The 23,261-nt window shown below is 40.6% G+C and overlaps 1 protein-coding gene across 49 annotated transcripts in view; it reads left to right on the top strand.

Annotated features, from left to right (window-relative positions):
- Nucleotides 1-23,261, top strand: part of Sorbs2 (sorbin and SH3 domain containing 2) — a 206,028-nt gene that overhangs the window by 30,373 nt on the left and 152,394 nt on the right. For 47 of the 49 annotated variants that reach the window (XM_076553416.1, XM_076553422.1, XM_076553424.1 and 44 more), the window contains one exon: nt 3,179-3,317. The gene's annotated coding sequence lies outside the window, so the exon portion shown is untranslated. Of the gene's footprint in view, nt 1-2,508; nt 2,807-3,178; nt 3,318-23,261 lie in introns of those variants that run through there. The other 2 variants (XM_076553388.1, XM_076553385.1) reach the window with 2 other exon arrangements.

Genomic DNA, 23,261 nt, shown 5'->3' with positions numbered 1-23,261 from the left:
TATTCATTTATTTAGGGTGGTCCAGCAGTATGGGAAAGAATAACAAAAAGATTCTCTCTCTCTCTCTCTCTCTCTCTCTCTCTCTCTCTCTCTCTCTCTCTCTCTCTCTCTCTCTCTCTCTCTCTCTCTCTCCCAAATCATATATCTGCCTTACAAGTGGTTCTAATTGGGGTGTTATGTGAGTTAACAAGATTCTCCCTTGGGGTATGAATACCCTCTAGGACGGTTTGGTCTACGCAAACCGTGTCTAAGTGGGGCATGGTTCTAATGCAACATTGAGCTCAGAACCATCTAGATTCTTGCTAAGCATTTAGAAGGAGAAAAGAAAATGCCCAACTGATTGGCCTTTTGACATTTACTTCCATTTTGTGCTCACTAATCTCCTTTGGAAAGCTTATTCATAGTCTAGCATCTGAAGCCTATTTTGTGCTTACACAGAGTGTAAGACATTCAGTTACTACTGAGGCAACCGGCCTCACTTTGGATTTTCATCAGGGTTCTTATGTCAGGGTCCTACCTTCTCTCTTAGAGCCCATGTTTCTGCCCAGATATTTTACCTGTTGTTTCTCACATCTCCAGATGAAGGCAGAGGTTCACTTAAATATAGTCATTGATGAATTATTTGAAACTGATTTATATTAAAAAGAAAAGAGAATATGAATGAATGTAATTAGTATTGCCATTGAGAGAAAAGTCACAGTGGTGACATGGAAAAAACAAAATCGTCCATCCTTTACCATTTAAAAATATGCTTGAAGTCTGATTTGCTCTCTGGGATGCCAAATATGTTGGAAGGAGCTGTTTGGATCCTGGCTCAGGATCTTTGGGAACAAAGGAGACTTTGGCAAGACACAGTGTTCCACAGGATTGATGTTAAGTGGAAGCAGGGACCAGACCCCTAACCTCTTTGTTTGAGCGCAGATTTTGAGGTAACATGACCACGCAGGCAAGACTGAGGCAATGAGGCTTCCCGTAGGGTTAGCGTGGGAAGTAAGTGGCCAGGAATGAAAAATCATAGCTGACTTAGTACTCAGATCATCCATCTTTATTTGTTTCATTAACATTTATAGTTTCTCAAGGAGCCACATTTAAAAAAAAACGTTTCTTTTTGTAAATAAACTATTATAAGGGGAGAACAAATAAAAATAATTTTAAGAAACTTGTCTGAGAATAGATCTCAAATCTTTATCAATAGAATTGTCATTCAAGAAGTAAAACAAGTATCTATTTTAAACTGGTAGCTAAGTAGTGCTTGGTAAAATCAGTCTATTTAGTCAAGCAGAAAAATGCAGTATTCTATAATGGCATTTTAAAACTGGTAAATATTTTAAAATCAAAGCTAAACTTACTTAAGGTTATAATTAGATACCTCAAATTTAAGTCAGTTTTTTTTTTAAATTAGAATATCTGCATCATTTTAGTATCTGGTGACCTCAGCTGAAATATTTCACCATTACAACACACGCTGAAACGAGTCACATGACACCGCTCTCCACCATGCTTGGCCCCCTATGTTTTTAAAAGCCATTCCCCAAGTCAGTAATGCAACCAAGGAATTGTATTTGTCTCAAAACAAAGCGCAACACAGCTGGAGAATCTTCTTGTAAGGCTTGAGTAAAGCATTGCTTTCTGACACTACTCACATGTTTCTGTGTTGCCATTTACATGGGGAAAAATAAGATTGGGGGAATTCATCTTCATTGAATCAAGGCTTTTAAAATAATGTTGCAGTATTTGCTTGGTAGGACCACCGCCTTCCATTCCCAGTTCTTTGATGCAAGCTAGCGGCTTCTGGGAAGAGGGGACCGTAGTTGAGAGATTGCCTGTGGGCATGCTTGTATAGCATTTTCTTGATCAGTGATTGATATGAGAAGGCCCTGCCCACTGTGGGTGGGGCCACCCTTGGACAGGTGATCCTGGGTTACACAGGAAAGCAGACTGAGAAAGCCAGTGAACATGGATTCGTCCATAGTCTTTGCTTTGGGCTTCAGGTGTGTGCCTTGAGTTCCTGCCCTGGCTTCCTTCGATGAAGGTCTGTGATCTGTAAGATAAAATCAAGCCTTTCCTCTCCCCAGGTTGCTTTTGGTCATGGTGTTTATCACAGCAATAGACAGTAGATTGGACAAGGGACATAGGAAAGGCCCGATGAAAAAAGTGTGCACACACAGTCCTTTCCTTCGGTCTGGGTAGAGAGAGACCTTCGCTCTGTTTTTACTCTTACAGCCTGAGTATAATAAATCTTTAAATGCTAAGGCAATGTTGATCTGCCCATTTTTGTATTCACGGAGTTCCCAGCCTACGGTGAGCTGAGAAACGCTTGCCACATCCATTGAATGAATTGCCACAAAGTGAATGAATGCAGGAATACAACTTCTAGATTGTGGCTATTCATTCTGAAAACGAAGTAAAAGTTCTCTGAGTTTGCCCGTCATGGTGACCCAGTGTGAATGGTTATTTTCCCCCCACCCGACTGGGCTTGTGGCGGCAGAAGCCTCTCTGCAGCATGTCATTGGATGGTCCCCAGCCTCAGCCAATAGATAAGACATGTCATCAGCTTAACCCAGTAGCTTTCAAAAATAGCATAGTTAAAGTGGACGTGTAGGTGTGTGCTAGAAAGAAACCATTTGCCTGTGGCCTTAAGAATAGGCTGGTAGCTGATGTTCCTACCTGGGAGATCTAAAACGTTGCCTAAGACCCGTTGTGAGCAAGCAAGGGGGTAATCAGAAGTCCCCTTGTCAATGCAACATAGCGTCTTACTTTCTACGGATCCGGTAAACCCTTCTGAAAACCTCAGGGGTGGAGCAAGGTGCTGTGTTCCTTTAAGATCCAGTCAAATCTGTGTGTGTGTGTGTGTGTGTGTGTGTGTGTGTGTGTGTGTGTGTGTGTGTGTGTGTGTGTTTTCAATAGCGCTTTCAGTTTCCCTCAAAATTTCAATGAATATTTGCACAATGAACCAAGTTGTTGTGGGTTTCCTGGTTTGTGTTGGTTTTCCCCCCCAGGGTGGGGGTGGTGATTCGGGCAAGGCATTTTCATCCCTTTGCAGACAAGTCCAGCTGCTGGTAATGCTGAAAATAGCTCAAATGCTCTCAGGCCAGGAGCACCACCCAGCAGCTGAAGTTCCTTGCCTCTCTCATTTGCCTTCTCTCCTAACCCCCAGTCCCCCTTTTCCTCCCTGCAGACGCTTGGAGTGGACTTAATCTTAAACCTCTGGAGGTCAAGACCTTTTAAAAAGGGCTACATAAACAATCTCTACACGGAAAAGACCCCTGACTTGCGCTTCCTCTGTTGGAGCAACTGTGAAGTCCAGCCTCTTCAAGGTAAGGTTTTTGCTCTGGAATGACTTCTTTTCTGGTGTGGTCATGACTGGTGTCTCTAATATACCTTTTTAGTGAACATAGGAGGAAGGCAAGGGAGTCCCAGGTAGACCCTGTGTCCTGGGATGCAGCGGCAGCATCGTGCGTGGTTTTTTTTTTTTTTTTTTTTTTTGGCGAGTGTAATTGTAAACTTTGCCTAAAGCCCTCTGTCCCGGGTGGCTGCCGCACAGACACACTCCTCTTGCTGAGCACTGCCCCAGAGTCCTCATTACAAGTGACTGCCACAGAGGTGAGAGGACTTCTAGACACCATCATTTCCTTGTTTAGACTGCTTTCTTATTTTAACTTTCTAAAGGTATTCTTTAAGCAGGATGCAGCCCACCTGAGGAAAGACAGTGTATTAGTGACTGCCCTTGATAGACAGGGAGGTGGCTATATTACAGTATGTTCCTGTCTTATTCACAGCTGGTGTGGAACGGAACGTGGTTTGGGGGACTGGATTATTATCATCATCATCATCGTTATTGTTGTTGTTGGGTTTTAGTCGTCTAGCGCACTTTGGGGTGACTGATTTTGAGAACCCCTTCTCCAAGCTGAAATTTAGCTAAGCCACTCTCTTATGAGGTAGATTTTCTGACAGGTTTTTTGACAGTACACATTTTTTGGATAGTATTCTGGCTCCCCCTCCCCCCTCCCTTATGCTTGTACTTGACATTTTGCGAAGTACTTTGATCTGTGGACTTTACCCTCAACCACACCATTTACTTTGATTGTGAGTATTTACTATGTTCAGTAAAAAGGCTTTTTCTCCCCGCTTAATGCTTTGATAGCAATTCCTTCAGATAATTTACTGGCTTAGCGTCTTCTGCCGCTATGATTGAGGTTTTATTTCTAAAGGAACCTGCAATTTAAAGAAAAATGTTCTCCTGCAAAGCACTTTCATTACATTGACTGTCTAATACAGTGGTTCTCAATCTTCCTAATGCTGCGACCCTTTAATACAATGCCTCATGTTGTGGGGACCCCAATCATAAAATTATTTTCGTTGCTACTTCATAACTAATTTTGCTACTGTTATGAAATGTAATGTAAACATCTGTGTTTTCCAATGGTCTTAGGCCACCCCTGTGAAAGGGTTGTTCAACACCCCCAGGGGTCGAGACCCACGGTCTGAGAACCACTGTTCTAACAAGTCACAGCTCAGGATATCTAAAACCAAATATCAAAGACAGTTCACAGAACCAATCCTGTCAACTCCTACTGGAGTCTCTTGCTTCCCCCAAATTACCATGTGCCTTGAGACCTAATTGTTGCTTTTGAAAACATGAGCATGGAAATCCTTGGCATTTCAAGATGCTTTTTACCAAAAGAGTTTTGGTTAAAAACAAAAACAGAAAAACATGTATTTCAATGGCATGGTGATCTTTTGAGTAACAAAAAGAATAAGGCAAAAGAAAAAGGCAGAAGAAAGAAAGAAAAGAAGTAAAGTAAAATAAATTAAAAAAGAAAATCTTCAGTAGCCAAAAGTTTTAGTGAAACTTCTTTGATGTATGGGATGAAGAATTTAACAAAACAAAAATTGCTTCTTAAAATGGATGAAATCTTAACACTCTTACTAATCATTAATCACTTTAAAATATTGTCTTGACTTTCAAAACGTCATTGCATTTGCTTCCTGCTCTTTTCTTCTCCCAAAGCATTGGCTATTTTCAAATCTCCCTGTTAGCTACTGTTCTGGGTATCCTTGGTAATATGGTTCCTGTTCTGTTGGAGGCTAGGAGCCTAACCCAGTCAGGAAGAGGCTGTGAAGTCTCAACTGTGACTATACACGGCTGACACAGTCTGTTCTGTGACCCTTGTAAAGAGAAGAAGCCAATAGCCACCAGACAGGACTCAGAGGTGGCATAGGAAGGGAGCATGTTCCAGGAATGTTCCTCCTCAAGTAGAAGCTCATAGAGTTCTCCCCTCCAGCGTGTGGATTATAGTAGGAAAGCCTAGAAAAGGGTCAGCATCATCGCCTTGCTATTTGACTTATTGGAATCTACATTATAAAGAACACATCAATGGTCTTATTTCCGTGAATGGTCAACTTGTGAGTCCCCCCGCTAGTCTGAGCAAGGGCTTCACTGCTTCCAAGGACCTCGAGGATCAGGGATGGTCCCTTTTAGCAGGGGGAAGGCTTGGTGAGCAGTGCCAGGTACAGATGTGTTCCGAGAGCCAGCAGCAGGGCCGTTAGTGCAGATGCAAAATCAAAGACGTCAGGGATAAGGAAGTGTTCGAGATGGGAGACTGTGATCCCATCCTGATGAGCCATTCGGTGTCCTGTTTGCCCCTTCTTCCTCCTGCCCCTCTGTTTTATTTTACTTTGAAGCATTGGGTTGTTCCAATGTGAAACTCAAGGAGAAACCTAGCCGAGGCCACTGAGTTTCACATAGGCTACATAGCGTTCTACCTGGACTTGCTCGAAACTCAGCCCGTGTTTGCCAAAAGTTTCATGAGTGTCAGCAAGCCTCGGCTGGAAACCTAATCCGAAGCCAGGTGACTCCTGGTGACTTAGAGGCTTTGTTGTGTAAGTACAGAAGCTGCCACACAAGGGCACTTCTTATTTCCACGACTTCTACTGCAATTCCATGTGCAGACACAGTTCTTTCTATATATTCTGTGACATTTTAAGGACAAGCGGAAGTCTAACATGAACTTCTGTAACTGTGGTATTTAAGCGCTGGCAAATAGAAGCCTGAGTTTTAAATTCCAGCCCAGTTTGAATCACAGTGGTGTGAACATGCTGGTATAATTCAGCTAAAGGAAGGAAGTCCCAAGAGAGCTATGGAATGTCTTTCTTTGCTTAAATATACCTCTGTGCTTGGGAAGAACAAACAGTAACATTTTGTCCAGGTCTGTCCTCCTGACAGTACGCCTTTTGTTCACTTTCCAAAGGTGCTGTCAAATATAGTGGTGGAAAAATAATAAACTTCCCCCAGATATGTTTTCCCTGCCTGCTCAGTTGATACACTCCTAGGGAACATTTCGAGTATTGAAACGATTGCTACTGTTGCCTTGTAATGTAAACTGAGAATAAAGGGGTAGTCATGAAGCCAGCTTCTCAGAAAGGTGTGGCCGCCCAGCGCGGCTGTGTATGTGAACAGTCAAATGGGATGTGGTTGTTAAAGTGTGGTGTGTGTGTGTGTGTGTGTGTGTGTGTGTGTGTGTGTGTACATGTGTGTATGGAGGGAGGAGAGAGGAAAATGGGTTTTCAACTTTTGTGCAGCAAATCTGTGGCCTTAGAAACAAAAGTGATCAAGCCCCAGATCTGAAAACATTCCTTTGTTGATCATATTAATTTTGTTGGCTGCATGCCAAAATATTTTTGGTATTATTTCCTCTCATTAAAAGCAACAAGCGTTAGGATTCCAGACATACTAAATAATCCCCAACAGAAATAGGACCACTTTTGGAGAGTCACATACTTGTATGGTTCAGTCTCAGAAAAATCATCATGATTGAGGCCATCCTAAGATGCAAAGTCACCCAGAAAACTAAGATTCAACTTGACATTTTCTTAATTGGACAGTGTGTGATGCCATCTGAAGACATTTCAGAGAAGTAAATTGGTGACCGCAATAAAGATTTGGTTAGACTAAACTTACTGACGTTTATGAATACAGACTCCTGATCAAATTAAATTCCAGAAGATTTCTTTTTGGAAACTTTAAAGTCAGTTTTAAATTCAACAAATCATACTTTTATTGAGGATAAAGTTTATATCTTGCTGTATCACTGTTGTTTGATTTGACACTGTAGAAAGCATAAAACATTATAAGATAACAACAGCAAAACTTAGGTTAATATATGTAGGTTTAGCCCTGGCTTTACTATTCTTGATATGAGATTTATGGGCATATAAGAATTTGCATAGTCTTGAATTAGCAAAATGAGAAGAAAGTGCTCAAATCCAAGTCCTAGAGGAAATAACATGAAACAATCCATAGTATCCTACAAAGAAGAATATTATTAAATGCACCCTGGCACAGGAATTTAATCTTTTAGGCAGGTCTGTCATCCATAATATTCATAAGAAAAGAGCAAAGATACCATACCAAAAATAAATGCCAAGCTTATGTATATGCACACGTTTCTCTAGATCATTAAACAGTGTTTTCACAAATGTCTTCAGCTGTCATTTAAGAATGCAAATATCTCTGAATCGAAAATCATTTTGTGCTTAATTTGCTACCAGAAATAAATGAGCCATTTCATACTTATATATTTCCTAAGGATATATTACAAAAGCCTAAATAACGTAATAAAAAACATTTTTCTTCTTAAGCAGAAAATAAAAAACAATAATGTGGTTCAGATCAGGTCAAGATCAAAGAGTCCCTCCCAATAGACCAAAGAGGATTATTTGCACAGCACAGATAATGCACTCATCTTCAGAAAAGTCATCAATTTAAACCAAATACGAATATTTGAAATAGGAAAAAATGCAGGGGCTAAGCATGTAACTCATTAATGATAGAGCATCTGCCAATTATGTGTGTTTCCCTGAGTTGAGGTTGCTCTTCAGGACCATCGCAGGAGGAGGAAGGGAAAGAGGAGGAAATAAAAACCACTTTAATCATTATAATACGCACAGCCCACAGTCATTCTAGAGTCTGCCCGTCTCTTTGCCTTTTACACTGATGTGCACATTCCTTTTTGAAATACAGGGATTACTGTAAGGGTACAAGAGGCCTTCTCATTGCCACTCTCATTCCTGGGCTTTCTCCTAAGGAATCATGGAATGAGGGATGGAAATGAACCTCTGAATCAGCCCTATACTCACTGGGAAGTGGTGGCCAACTGGTCTACCACCTATGGTTACAGAGAGAAAGGACCAGATTGCAGGAGAAACTAGACTGCCCTCTCCCAGGAACTTGACAGAGAATTCTCCTGAGTCCCCAGGTCCCATTATATTTTTTTCTTTCTCCTAAGATCTTCTCTTATATTTTCCTCTGCCTTTGTTTAGGAGAAGCAGAGATCTCTCTTATAAATTCGCCATTCTTGAGCTGCTAATGGAGAGAAGAGGTTCAGACAGCAAACTCTGTGTTTCAAGATCCACACACATTACAGAATTAGCCCACAACCTCTGACCTGGGAGATGATGGGTATTTGGGTATCATAGGAGATTTGTGCTTTATAACTACTGTTGATGGATTCACACTAAAATGCAAATAGACTGAGCAAGATTTCCTTTTATACTTTTTATTTTTTTATTAAGAAAGTTTCTATTCATTTTACATATCAACCAGATTCCCTTGTCCTCCTTCTTCCTACCCCCCAGCCTTCCCCCCAACCCACCCCCCATTCCCACCTCCTCCAAGGCAAGGTCTCCCATGGGGAGTCAATGACATCATGAGGTTTGCAGGCAAATGGATGGAACTAGAAAATAACATCCTGAGTGAGGTAACCCAGACTCAGAAGGACAAACATGGTATGTACCCACTCATAAGTAGATACTACATGTAAAGTAGAGGATAACCATACTGCAACCCACAGTTCCAGGGAGGCTATCTAGTAAGGAGGATCCTAGGAAGGATGCATAGATCACCCAGCAATGGAGAAATGGATGAGATCTACATGAGCAAACTGGAGGTGGGGGAGTAATGGAGGGCAAGGGACAGGGAAATGAAAACTTAGGGGAGCAAGAGGTTCGAGCTGGGAGAATAAGGAAAGATACCATGATAAATGAAAGCACCACTTATATTTTTTAAACCAAACATTTTAGAACAACTTTATACTTATAGAAGAACTATGAAGACAAGTGTTATGTTCCATGCTTATTAGTACAACTTACATTAAATGGTATCCCACTATAATTAATAAAGCTCATTGATGATGATATTATTTTAACCAAAGCCCATGCTTTCTCCTTCTTTGTACCCAATAACCCTCCTCTGTCCTGGGATCCTGTCCAGACTATCATATTACATGTAGCCATTTCTCCTTAGCCTCCTCTTTGCTATGGCAGTTTCTTTCCTTGTTTTTGAGAGCTGTGACAGTTTGGGGAATACCTGTCAGGTATTTTGTCCTGTTGAAACTTCTCATGTGTTTTTCTCATAACTAAACTGGGCTCACTGGCTTAGGAGAGGGAAACCTCGGAGCAAGGGTTCTTCTCATCAGCTCACCTGGATACATGCTGTCAGCAGGGTATAGGGCTGCTAACAGTGTCCTTGATCACATGGCTGAGGCAGCTCTCAGGAGGTTTCTTTTCCTATAAAAGCACCTTCTGTCCCCTTTCTATGTTTAAGTTAAGTACTGTTTAAGTTTTTAATCACATTGTGGTGATAAAATACACGATAGAAACATCTTCTGGGAGGAAAAGTTTAACTTGGCTCACAGTTCCAGTGGCTATGGTCTGTCACATGGACAAGGCAAGGCAGCTCCCTGGTGGGGTCATTTGGCCATTGTTGCTCACACAGTGACCAGACCAGCTAGCAAAGAGCCAGAGGAGATAAAACCTTCAAAGGCTCACCCTTTGTGGCCTATGTTATTGTATAGACTCTAGTTCCCAAAGGCTGACTTTCTTCTACAAGGAATATTTGAAACTACTAATTTAAATCTACTCATTTATTCATGCCATCATAAACAAGTGGACATCTGTTTTATACTTTGAGTTATGCGATGCTCAATATTGAGATCTGAGTATTAATGGGTGAGATCAGAAATCACCAAACAGACAAGCTTCTGGTCATGTTTGTGAAAGACTGCCTAGGTTAGGTTAAATGAAGTGTGAAAATTCACCCTAAATGTGGGCAGCACTATTCCATGGGTTGGGACCCCAAACTACATAAGAAGGAGAAACCTAGAATTCATCACTTTCTGCTTCCTGCCTAAGGATGCAATGTGACCCTCCATCTCCTTTCTCCCTCTATGTCTTTCCCGCCATGTTGGACTGTATCACTTCTGTTCCCATAAGTTACTTTTGTCACAGGATTGAGATAGTAACTCACGCAGTTCACAGTTAATCCATGGATATATTACTTTTTCTTCTTTCACATTATTCCAATTTGCGCCTCGGCTTTGTCGATTGATGTGGATGTCTCTTTGATATACTCCTATCATTTAAAGGTTTTACTCTGGTACCACAAAATACTCCATATTCATTTGGTGTGTTCCCTGATCCACAAACCAGCTATTTCCTCAAAGATCTCTGGTTACTTTTATTGAAGGAGAGTGTTGGTGAAACCCAGAACATTCATTTTAGTTTTTGTGGGAAACATTTACAAATTATAAGCAGTTTTAACTTTTATATTACATAAGAAGGAAAATGTAGGCAAAAATGCAAGGAGTCCAGAAAAGGCATGAATATGCCTATTCTATCAAGAACCAAGGTTTATGATTAGGCCAGCTGAAACAACCTGTCAGTACAGCGAAGAGAAGTGTGTTAATAGCTCAATGCAGTTTATATTTAAAGTTCTACTCTTATGAAAAGACAATTTAGCATTAGAAAGGATAGAATGGAAAAACGCATGCCTACCTCATGCTGTCGTTCATTTGCACCTGAACTCTGACAATGGCTGAATTGACTTAATAGGGAGGTCGGCGTACATTTGAAAACAGTGTTTGAGGGCCTAGGGGGATGGCTCATTAAGGAAGTGTGAGGACCTGAGTTCAGATCCCCAGTACCTACATAAGTGGGCAAGGCAGCCTGCCTGTAATCCCAATGCTCTGGAGGCAGAGAAACGGTACCTAGCATGAGTTGGCTGCCTCCATTAGATGACTCACCAGTCTCCAGTTCAACAAGAGGCCATTTCTCAATATATAAGGTGGAAGGCAATGCAGGAAGACGCATGATGAAAACCTCTGACTTGCACACACATGCTCACATGCAAAGACATATGTGACCACAAACATGAACACATATGCACACCCTCATATCACATATACACATGTTCAATGGGGTGGTGGTGGTAGAGCATACATTTTTAAAGCACTGCACTTTGGTTATTTTTAACTAGTGAAAATGCTGCTCCAAACCCAACTTCTTAATTGTTCTTGACAGGCATTTGGCTCAGTGGCACCTTACTCATTCAAATTTGCAAGCCCGAGAATTTCAGTGACTTAAAGTTTAGTCACAATTGGTACTCTGTTGATTTGGTTTTGTTTGAATTGACTTTCAGATGTTTAATTTTAAAAACCCCCAACAATGTTGGAAAAGCCCTATGAGCTCAGTGAGCATGGAATCAAAGAGTTTCCAAATATAGACTTTTCACTTTTTAAATTTAATTTTATGTACTATAGTTGTGTGTGTGTGATGAGGAGGGAGTGCATGCATGCATATGTGCGCGCGCATACACGTGCATGCACATGTGTGGACACACACACAGGCACATGTGTGGACACACACACACAGGCACATGTGTGGACACACACACAGGCACATGTGTGGACACACACACACACATACACACACACACACACACACACACACACACAGGCACATGTGTGCACACACACAGGTGGTCCCATGGGTGGCATGTGTGTAGAGGACAGAAGACAAGACACGTTTCAGGAGTCCGTTCTCTCCTCCTACTTTACTGAGGCAGAGTCTCAAGGTGGTAAAAATTGCTGATGGGGCTGGTGCCTGCCTGCTCAAGGAAGGCTTCCTTTCTGAAGTAGGAAATGGCCCTTGCCCCAAGGCACAGGAATGTAACACACCTATGTTAATGAGAAGCAAATAGCATTCGACATATCGCCTCCCCATCATAGAGTCGGAGGAAGAGAACTAATAGTGTTTCTGACATAAAATTAAATTGTCGGCATTTTGTTTTTTATAAATTATGATTGTTTTTGTTCAAGACAAAATAAGTCCTAAGCTTTGAAGGAATAAAGTTCCTAGGCTTAATATGTACATCACCAAAATAATGTGGCTTATAAGAAACTAAAAACAATGAAAATAATAAAATGAGCAACATTTTGTGAAAAGAAGAATGAAAGTTACTTTTAAAAGCTTGGGGTTTGTTTATTTAGTGTGTGTGTGTGTGTGTGTGTGTGTGTGTGTGTAGGCAGGCAGGCCTGTGCATAGAGGTCAGAGATCAACCACAAATAGCATTGCTGAGGAGCCATCCACATTATTTTTGAGACAGAGTCTCTCTCTCTAGGACCTGGGCCTCCAGATATGGCTAAGACTGGCTGGTAAGCCAGTGGTGGGGCTCTTCCTGTCCCCACCTCCCTCCATGACGGGCTTTTGACATCGGGGCTGGGGTCCAGCTCAGGTCCTTGCGTCCATGCAGTGAGCTCTTTACTAATGGAGCTCTTTCCAGCTCATTAAAAACATTTTTTTGGTTGTTGTTTTATTTTATGATAGCTAGTTATGTGTAAAATATGTTACCATTTATGCTGGCTTTGATTTACACCATGAATATATTTAATTTGATGAGTTTTGTTGAAAATTGGCACTCACTCTCTTTGTCTTATGTGACAAGCTCTAGCACCAGATGAGCCTGAAACAAAGTGATAATTGTCTTGCTGAGGTGAGAACACTTGAGTGTTGTGAAATATTTACCCTCCTTATAGAATTTTATCTATTTCTGTTATAGAAATTCAAAAGAAGGCTACCAGTCATTTATATCTACACAATACACAATAATTCCATGTATTCACAAATATCCTTTTTCTAATCAGTATTCTGAATGAATAAGGACACATGTGTCATAAGACGCATTTCACAGCAGACCTTTTCATAATGTTAGTGAATATTAAAATTGAGCACATTTAACACTCAACTGCACTTATCATCTTAAGAATGGCTTTATTTAGAAATTTATTAATAACATACTCTTAATAGTGACCACAGATAACTACTTTAATGTCTTAAGCAATTTTATATTCCTTGAATGAAATACTATCACAAGATTTTTTTTTGGTATCACTTCAGCTGTTTATTTATTTTTAGTCCTTTTACTATTTGATGATGATCATACAGAGTTGGTGATTTCAAACTTTATACTATGGCTATAGAAAGATTCAAAACATATGGAAAAATTAATAGAACCTAGTACAGCCTTTTTAAGATTAAAATCTATCCATGAGACATAGGAAAGAATTACTATAATTTGAAAAGTTGTATCTATTAGAAAACTACATCAAAATAGCATAAAGAAATATGGATTGTCAAATAACAAATTTACATAGTGGATGCCTTTGAGGAGAGAAAGGAGATTACAGTTACAGAGGTATATGCTAAGCTTTAATTAAATTAATAGTATCTCATGTCTTAAGATCAATATAGATATTGGCATATTTGTTTTGTCATTCATTTTATATATTTAATATTTGAATAAAAACGTGAAAAAGATCTTCTCCCTGAAGTTACATTTCTTAAGTTTGAGATATATCCTAAATGCAGAACAAATTCGAAGGATATCTCTTAGGTGAGAGTTAATATCATTTCTTCTTCTGCTTAAAGCATCCCAAATGTTCTGAACCTTTACAAAGACAAAATGACAAGCAGATGCATGACGTTTGGCTTGTATTTCTATACTTTTCCCTTGGGTGTCACTTTGGTCATGGTGTTTCACTGCAGCAATAGTAACCCTAACTCCACGGAGGGCCTTGTTTTCTTGATGTCCTCCCTTCCCTCTGGCTGGGACAGCTTTTTGCCTCCTCTTCTGAGGAATTCCCTGAGCCCTGAGGGCAAGGATTTAATGGAGACATGCCATTTAGGGATGAGTGGTCCAAGGTCTCTCTCTCTCTCTCTCTGCATAAAATGTGGCTGTGGGTCTCTGTATTTGTTCCTATCTGCTGGAGGAGGAAGCTTCCCTGATGATGGCTGAGCCAGGCACTGATCTATGAGTATAGCAGAATGTCATTAGAAGTCATTTTATTGATACTTCTTTTTTTTTTTTTTTTTTAATTTTAGAACAGCGGTATTTGGTTTTACCCTAGATCCCTAGCTATCTAGTATCAGGTTCTTGATCACCAGTGTCAGGTCTCAGGAAGTGGCCCTTCAATCAAATCAAATACTGGTGGGTTAATCCTGCAAACTTTGTGTCTCCATTGCACTAATATACCTTGCAGGCAGGACACCATTGTAGATCAAAGGGTTGTGGCTGGGTTGGGGTTTATGTTTCTCCTTGGGTAGCATGCACAGTACCTTCGTGTAGCAAAGACACTGGTACATAGGCATGAAATTCTATGTAGTCATCAGCTCAACTTCATGTTCAAAGGGTTGTGCAGGTGTTGTCTTCAGCAATGGGGCCTTGCTGTCAGTTTGTGGAGAGCAACCTCTATGGCCTTGGCAGCAGCCAGTGTTGTTTGGGGATTCACATGATACCCCTTTGGGTAAAATTCAATTAGATATAACCCACTTCCAGTACTGGAAGCTTCATTTGGTGGCAAGAGATGACCATCTGTGGCTCTGTGTGCCCCATTATTTGACAATTTCATGTAGATTGCCTGTGCTAACGATGTTCTGTTTGGAAAGTCTTTTCCCGTACCACTCACTACTCCCCACATTTCATCTATGAGGTCAGTGTATCGGGTTTCATTTTGAGGTCTTTGATCCATTGGGAGTTGATTTTTGCAGGATGATAAGTATGGATCTATTTGGATTCTTCTACATTGCAGCCATTTTTATTTTAACAGCACCATTTTTTGAAGGTACTTGGTTGTTGTTTTTTCCCTCAGTGTACATTCCCTGCTCCTTCATAATTCAAAGAAAAAAAATAAGGTGTCCATGGGTGTGTGGATTTAGGTCTGCGTCTTCAATTTGATTCCATTGATTGATGTGTCTATTCTTGTGCCAATACCATGCTGTTTTTATTACTGTAGTTCTGTAATACAATCTGAAATTGGGAATGGTGATACCCTAGCAGTTCTTTTATTATTCAAGATTATTTTAGCTATCCTAAGGTTTTTGTGTTTCTATATGAAACCGAATGTTGTCCTTTCAAGATCTAAGAACTGTGCTGGAATTTGATGGGGATTACATCGAATCTGTAGATTGCTTTTGTAGGATGGCCATTTTTACTATGTTAATTCTACCAATCGATGAGCATGGGAGATCTTTCCATCTTCGGATAGCTTCTTTAATTTCTTTCTTCAATGACTTGAAGTTTTTATCATATAAGTCTTTTACTTGCTTCGGTAAAGCTACCCCCAAGATATTTTATATTATCTGTGGCTATTGTGAAGGGTATTGTTTCCCTGATTTCTACCTCAGGCCATTTGTCATTTGTATATAGGAGGGTTAGTGATTTCTGTGAGTTAATCTTGCATCCAGCTACTTTGCTGCAAGTGTTTATCAGATATAGGAGTGTCCCACTGGGATTTATGGAGTCAGTTATGTATATTATCATATGCAAATAAAGATATTTTACTTTTAAGAAATAGAAGGAAGGTCAGAGTGATTCTGTATCTGCTATTGTTCAAGTGTCTTTAATTCAAAATAATATACCAGAGGGTAATACTTTGAGTTGGCATGATCTTAATTCCCTCATAGGCAATGCTCATGAAATTTATTTAAAGCATTTTTCATTTTATTTTTATTTTTTGAGACAGGGTTTCTCTCTGTAGCCCCAGACTGTCCTGGAACTGATTTGTAGACCAGGCTACCTTTGAACTCAAAGATCCTGCCTCTGCCTCCCAAGTACTGGGATTAAAGGCTTGCACCATCATACGGAGCCTTAAAAGTATTTTTAAAATAATCAACAAATACATGAAAAATCACAGTTCTAATTAAAATGGAAAGTAACTTTGAATTTTTTATGTCATTATTATTAATGCTGCAAAACCAAGCACTGCATACTAAAATAATAATATTTGTGAGTGAGTGTGAGGGAGGGACTTTTGGATTGCTGACATTAGAAACTGGCGAGTGCCCGCACCTCATCCAAATCTCTTCTCTCCAGCTTTCTGTGCCGCTGGAGCTCCTGATTTTCCTTCAGGTCCGATTACAGCATCTGAATTCCACTTTCAGGAGTCTTTCTCTCTGCCTAACCTTACAATCGCTTCCGTGAGTTCTGTCCCTTTTGCCTAAGTCCCTGTAACCGTCCCAGAGTCCACCTCCTTCCTCCATGGTGATCTCCAACTTTACACCTCTCTCTCTTCCTGATCTGTCTCATAGGATCCAGACTCACACTTCCAAGTAGTTCTTGTATGAATGCCTGCTGAATACCTCAAACTCCACACTTTTAGAATGTATCCTCTTTTACCTACTCCCTCCTCCTCCTCACCCAAGGGTATGTCATGCTACTGAGATCACCCAGTTACATGGGACTGGAATCTTAGACAAGTGTGAAAAGTTCTCCCCACTCCTCCTACCTCCCTACTCATGGATTACTCGGTATTCCCCTTGCCCTAGTTACAAGACTCTTGCAACACTCTTGGCTGGGATTTCTTAGGAGTATCCTGACTTCTCTTCGCATCTTTTCTCGCCTCCAAGCAGCCTAAAGGCTTGCCGTTGCCAGTATCCTGTCAAAAGCAGGTGAGCTTTGCATATAGAGTTCCATCTACCAAATTCTCCTGTTTTGTAGCCCCGCCCCCAAGCCCTATCAAGCCATGAAGATAAGTTCAGTGCATCATGTTTAGGAATAAATAGCCCCATGCTTTCTAAGGAAACAGGCAGAGCTGGCCACATTTCCCAGCTCATTCATAAGGAAAGGGTGTGGTTCCCTGGGATGCGCTTGGAGCACAGACCCAATGCCGGCCTGCTGCTTACCTCAGCGAAGCCTTTTCCCCCCAGCCTCTCCTACCAAACCATTGCTTTGTTGGCAATTCCTGAGTGCTACTGTAGTGGCTGAAGGACAAGTTCTAAATTAGAGCACCTTTGTTTGATAAAGTGAATCCATTAAAGCCACAAGCTCCGTGTGATTCATATAGAGTAGTCAACGTTCCCACAGAATGCTAAGAAACAAATCGCTGAAGCACCTCGCGCACCTCCTGACTCTCATTTCATTCAATGAGAATGTTGCTTAAAGCACCAAAAGCAGTTATGGGTGGACACTTACAACACTGCTTAGTTTTACTAGTAAACTTTTCGTTTCCATCCTTTATGTTTCATGTAAAAAAAAAAAAAAATCACTGTTTGTGTGGGCACATGTGCTCACTCACGTAGAGGCCAGAGGCCAACCTGCCTTGTCCTTCCTCGGGAAATATCGACCTTGTTTCTTGAGACAGGGTCTCTCATTGCCTGGAACTCATTTATTAGAAAAGCTAGATAGCCACTATGCTCCAGGGAGCTGTTTATCTATGTCTGCCAGTGCTGGGATTAAAAGTGTGTGCCAGCTGGGTGGCAGTGGCATGCACGCCTTTAATCCCAGCACTCGGGAGGCAGAGCCAGGTGGATCTCTGTGAGTTCGAGGCCAGCCTGGGCTACAGAGTGGGTTTCAGGAAAGGCACCAAAGCTACACAGAAAAACTCTATCTAAAAAAAACAAAACAAAACAAAAAGTGTGTGCCACCATGCCCAGATATTTTACATGGGTTCCGAGGATCCGACTCAAATCTTCATGTTTGTTCAAGCAAGCACTCGATGGACTATGGTATCTCCCTAGGACTGCAAGAGAATTCTTGTCTCACTGTCTCTGTCACTCACTTTGTCTCTATCATTTCTCTCTCTCTCTCTCTCTCTCTCCCTTTCTCTCCTCTCTCTCTCCCTCTCTCTTCTCTCTCTCTCTTTGTATTAATATTGTATTGGTGTTATATCTGCTAACTTTTTACTGTGTAATCAAAAGCAGCTATGATTTGGAATGAAATGTTTCCACTTTTCAAGCACAATGACAAATTATTCAGAATAAGATCAACAATCATTCTGCCCCTGATACTCCCTTGCACATTCCTGAGATTGACAAGTGAGCTGACTTATTTTTAATGCCACTGTTTTCAACTAAAAATGGCTGCATGCAGCTAGAGGGGGATTTTCTGCACTGCACATTCTACCTTGCTGGATCCTCTCATGAACTCTTAGATGGCAGGTAGCTGAAACCGCTCATGTCATTTCTTTTCCAGCATTCAATATTATGACCTTCCTGAAGACCCATTCCACAGATAAAGGATGCCTACAGGAATTTTGTTAACTTTTTGAGTATTCCTTCCTCATGTTTGGCCAAATCACGGACAGTAATTTTAAAAAGCCATTTTCAATTCCTCGGAAACTAAATATAATATAATTCACAATGCTGTCAATAGGAGAGTTGAATGCAAATAATAGAATTACAGTGGTGGTTTCCTACCTACTTCTGTCCAAAATAACATTTGACCTCTGAATATTTATTGCAGTAAATAACTTCTAGAGTAGCCATCTAAAACACATCCAGATCTTGATGGATGAGTCCATTTTCCACGTATTTGTAAATTACAGTGGAGAAAACCCACTATTGGCCTCCAGGAAACCCATTTACACCAGAGACTGAAGTCTTCTGTGCTCTAATCATTCATCAAGAGGTGTTTTTAGGTGAACTGCTGAACCAATGTTCGCCCTACCCACTGCCATTAATGTGCACACCATGAAGTCAGTCATCCAGCACAGGCCTTGCACACCACCACCTCCCTCTACTGCACACACAAAGTTTATTTTGTTCCTGCGTGTGCCAAACGAAACACCTTACCCCCTTACATATAAACACGGGACATAAGAGCCTGCCTGTGAATGGAATTGTGAGAATTAGAGGAAAAAAAGAAAGAGAGCTCAGTTCTTAGAGGCTGATAATATGAGTGGCACTGACTGTATGGAGCAGAAATAGCTGTGTTCAATCCTACATCATGTCTTTAAGAAAGAAGCTCTTATCTCCCAGTCAGGCTTTTGACGTAGCATGGATATACTTCACTTCTAAACTTAGCAATACTGATGCCCTTGTTATTTGTGACAGGGCACAGTCGTTCCCTCCTGCACATCCAAACTTGAGAACTGTCCAAGTCTAAGCAGCACTTGAGAACTTGGGACATATCAAAGAACTACTCCAATAGAAAGGCATCTTTCCTGTAGTTTCTGAATGCCAAGTAACAGTATCAATGAGAAGGAACATGAACATAAGGCTCTAGAGGTCACCATGTGTAATCACTGAGAATGGAATTCGACACTCCATTATATGCTTTTGCACACACACACACACACACACACACACACACACACACACACACACACAACTGGAAAATATTTGGTCTATCTTCTTCCCATCAGTGAATAGCTTATCTCATTTCTGAAGATAATTATGAATCAACAACATCATCAACATGGTGTTATAGTAAAAATCTCATTTACAAGGAACTTTGAGTTATCTAAATGTCTTAGGTCACAAGAGAAGCCACTGACGTGAAAGAGGAAAAAAAATGACCTGGATAATACCTTCAAACATATGTTAATAAATCGGACCTTCCTAAAAAGCAGATTACTGGGTTTTCCCTGCAAAGAACTGGGAGAAAAAGAAATTAAGCCCAATGGGATGTCAAACCTATACAGTAAACAAAATTCTGCAGGCTGATCCTGTAAAGGTATGCCGTGTTCCAACTGTAGACACCAGGACACAATGCTTGATTTGGGATAGCTCAAAGAGGCATAATTTTAGTGTGTGGACTGATGGGCCTGCTTTCTGTCCAAATAATAAGCTACTTAAAATCAGGCTCCTCAACCTGAAGAATGAAATTTCCTAAAGCATTTTGTTCATAACTTTGAAAAGTTTGTACGATTAAAAGCCCAGGTGATATAAATGGCTAGCGTCTAGCTATGGGAAGGAGAATATTTTAACGTGGCTAAAAATAATCTTTACATTTTATAGAGGCGCGTGTCCTAACGTGAGTAGTGTGAGTAATGGTTGTAACAGCAGGAACAAGATACGTACATGCTGGAGAGGCACCTGCTTGAGCACCCTCTCTCTAAGAAACTGGGAATGAAGAGTTCCAGGGATTTCTTGTCTATTCTACCAACTAGTGATCCAGATAATCTGCACACTATTAAAATCCGTGGGTGTCTTCACTGGTTTCCTATCAAACTGCCTGGATTCTATGGCTCCTTCACAACATTTGTAAAAATCTAGAGGATTTTTTAGTTTTGGTTTTGGTTTTGTATCTTAACTGATGTAAATTTATTTCAGACCTTTTCTGACACTCTCAGTTAAATCCCTTCAGTCAGTGTAGTTGGGTGTGCAATCGAGGAAAAAATTAGGGCATGGGAAGATGGATCAGTGTGTAAAGTGGTGTCTGGGCAAGCCTGAGGACCTGAGTTCAAATCCTCAGGACTGACTTAAAAGCTGAATATGATCAACCAGGACTATAACCTGAGCACTGGTGGACAGAGACAGGAGGATCTCAGGGACTCGCTGGCTAGCCCTTCTATCCCAGATGATGAGCTCTAGATTCTGTGAGAGACCCTGCCTTGAAAACTACAGTGGAGAATATGACAAAGGAAGCTATCCAGAGGCAACCTCTAACTTCTCCATGCACACACACATATAGGGACACACACCCTACACACATGCGCTACACACATACACCAATAAATAAATGAATAAACGTGAGATAAACACGCATCAGAATTTATTCCTCTGAGATATAAATAGAGAGATGTTTCCTTCAAAAGGAGAGGCCTTAAGAGAGTGAGAAAATGAAGATTCCCTTAGTTCTAACACCAAATGATTAGAAAGTTAAAGTGAGAACTTTGGCGGCTGTAATCTGGGTAAGGTTGACAATTGCATTTGGGCTTTTGAAACTCACCGCTATTTCCAAGCTCAATACCATTTACACTATGATTCCTACCATCTGCTGCAAATGATGCCCAGCATTATTAAGGTCCTGGTATTTTTATCATATTTTAAGTAGTATATTTTGTGGCTAGAAAGGTGTCTTTATGGCTAAATTCTCACATTTGTGCATACCTTAGGGACCTTGTATTTTTACTCTTCAGATCATTTATAAAGCAGTAGTTCTCACCCTGTGGGTCATATCGCCACAGGGGTCTCATATCAAATATCCTGCACATCAGACATTTGCATTATGATTCATAACAGTGATAAAATTATAGCTATAAAGTAGCAATAAAAAGAATTTTATGATGGGGGGGTCACCACATCATGAGGCACTATATTAAAGGGTTGCATCATTAGGAAGGGTGAGAACCAGTGGTTTAAAGGAACATACGAGGACAATGGAATCCATAGCCTCATACCAGGTTATAGTGACTCTCCTCCATGTGAAAATGAAGATGGGTTACAGAATCAGATCTCATCCATAACTGTAAGGGGAAGCAAGGATGTCAGTCACCATGTGAAACAAAGACCATGATTTCTGGGAAGAGCCGGAAGGGCATCTAGTCAGAACATCTGATTGACTGCCTCTATGGTCAGCTTATGGGAATAGAAGGGTGATCATCTTGCCACACAGCCAAGCCACAACTGCATTTCAGATCAACATTCTGTTGAAGGGGAGAACTGAGTGTCGATTCTACAGCTGTTAAGTATACAGACAAATGACCTTTTTTTTTTCTCCTTGTGATTTAATTGCCAGAGATGATGCTGTGCATTTCAATGAAGCCCCTTTCCTCTCCTCCTGGGCATACAGCCAGGTCACATTCACCCACATCCATACTCTCTCTGCTAGTGAGAGTGGTCCATTCCCCTATCAATCTGCCTCCCAATACCTATATCCCCCATATTTCCCCTCTCTGCCCCTCTGCCCATTGGGTTTAGCTAGTGTGATAGACTCTGAGCACCTATGGAATGTTAGAGCAATGTGTGAAGGAAGCCCTATTCCAAATGACTGCCAGGGACAGAGGCCTCTATTATCCAACTGACTTGTATTGGCTGTTTGATTTTTCTGGTGTTCAGCTATGAAGATTTGGAAGTTGGATAACTTTACACAGTTGGTAAAACTATAGAATTACATGATTATAATATAAATTGTGGATGTGTTGTGGAGGATTTTAAATACACATGAAGTTATATTTTCCACAGATAAATTTTTAAAAGATAAATGAGTAACATTGAGTTCAAACTGTTAAGCCATGGTGCTCTGACTTTGAGAAAATTAGGAGAAAAAAAAATCAGAGAATTGAGCTTTCCTACTTCATTTGGAAGCATTTTAGTTACATGTCTGCAGTTTCTACTTTTGCTGAATATTTCTTCCTCTGAGGAGGCTGTTGTCCTAGTGAAACTAAAGGCAGAGTAGAATTGTTACTTTTTAAAAATTAGGCAATTCTTACAAATGATCTTGAAGAATAGCCATGAATCCCTGTAGTCAAATTTCTAGTCAGTATCCCAGTTAGAATCTGTAAATTATGTTTTGTAGGAAATACATTTTAAACCCGAACTTCCCAAGGACATAAAAATAAGCAAAGAAAATGAAAATGTCTGACTCAGTGCAAAATATGTTGCACTGATACTATTTGGAATCTTCCCAGTGGGCTTTTTAACCACATCTGCCTTTTATGAGACTCCCAGACAACTCTCCATCATTGCTAATTGACTCCCAGAAAGAACGATGTGAGCAGTCACATTAAAATGACTACAATCCAAAACTCAATCTCCCCAGACTTTTTCTTTTCATATTTATGGGTCAGTGTCCTAAAAAAAAATACCATGGCAAATACAGAATGATAACTCATCCATTATGTCTAATTAGGATCAAAGATTCATTATGCACCAGTAATTGCAATGAGTGTACTTCCTAGGATGGAAATTGTTTGTGGCTAATGTGCTGTAGGAACCCATGCAATACTTGTAGCTACGTCAAGTGACTCCAAGGAAAGTTCCCCCCTTGAGGAATGTCTTTCATCTCGGTAGCTGCTTTGTAAGTTTGCCTGAAGCTCCCTCTATAGTCCTAAATGTGGCGTATTGGTGCCAATTTAAATATCAAGTATTACGACCACAAAACAAGCAATATTTTCTTGTCTGATACACATCCATTAGGTACCTAAAAAAGAACACACATTCTTCAGGCTACACATTTTGTCAGGGCTAAATGGGTCAGCATTTAT

Source organism: Peromyscus maniculatus, chromosome 17 (genome assembly GCF_049852395.1).
Source record: "Peromyscus maniculatus bairdii isolate BWxNUB_F1_BW_parent chromosome 17, HU_Pman_BW_mat_3.1, whole genome shotgun sequence".
Taxonomy (NCBI): domain Eukaryota; kingdom Metazoa; phylum Chordata; class Mammalia; order Rodentia; family Cricetidae; genus Peromyscus; species Peromyscus maniculatus.
This window is presented reverse-complemented; position numbering and strand designations above follow the sequence as displayed.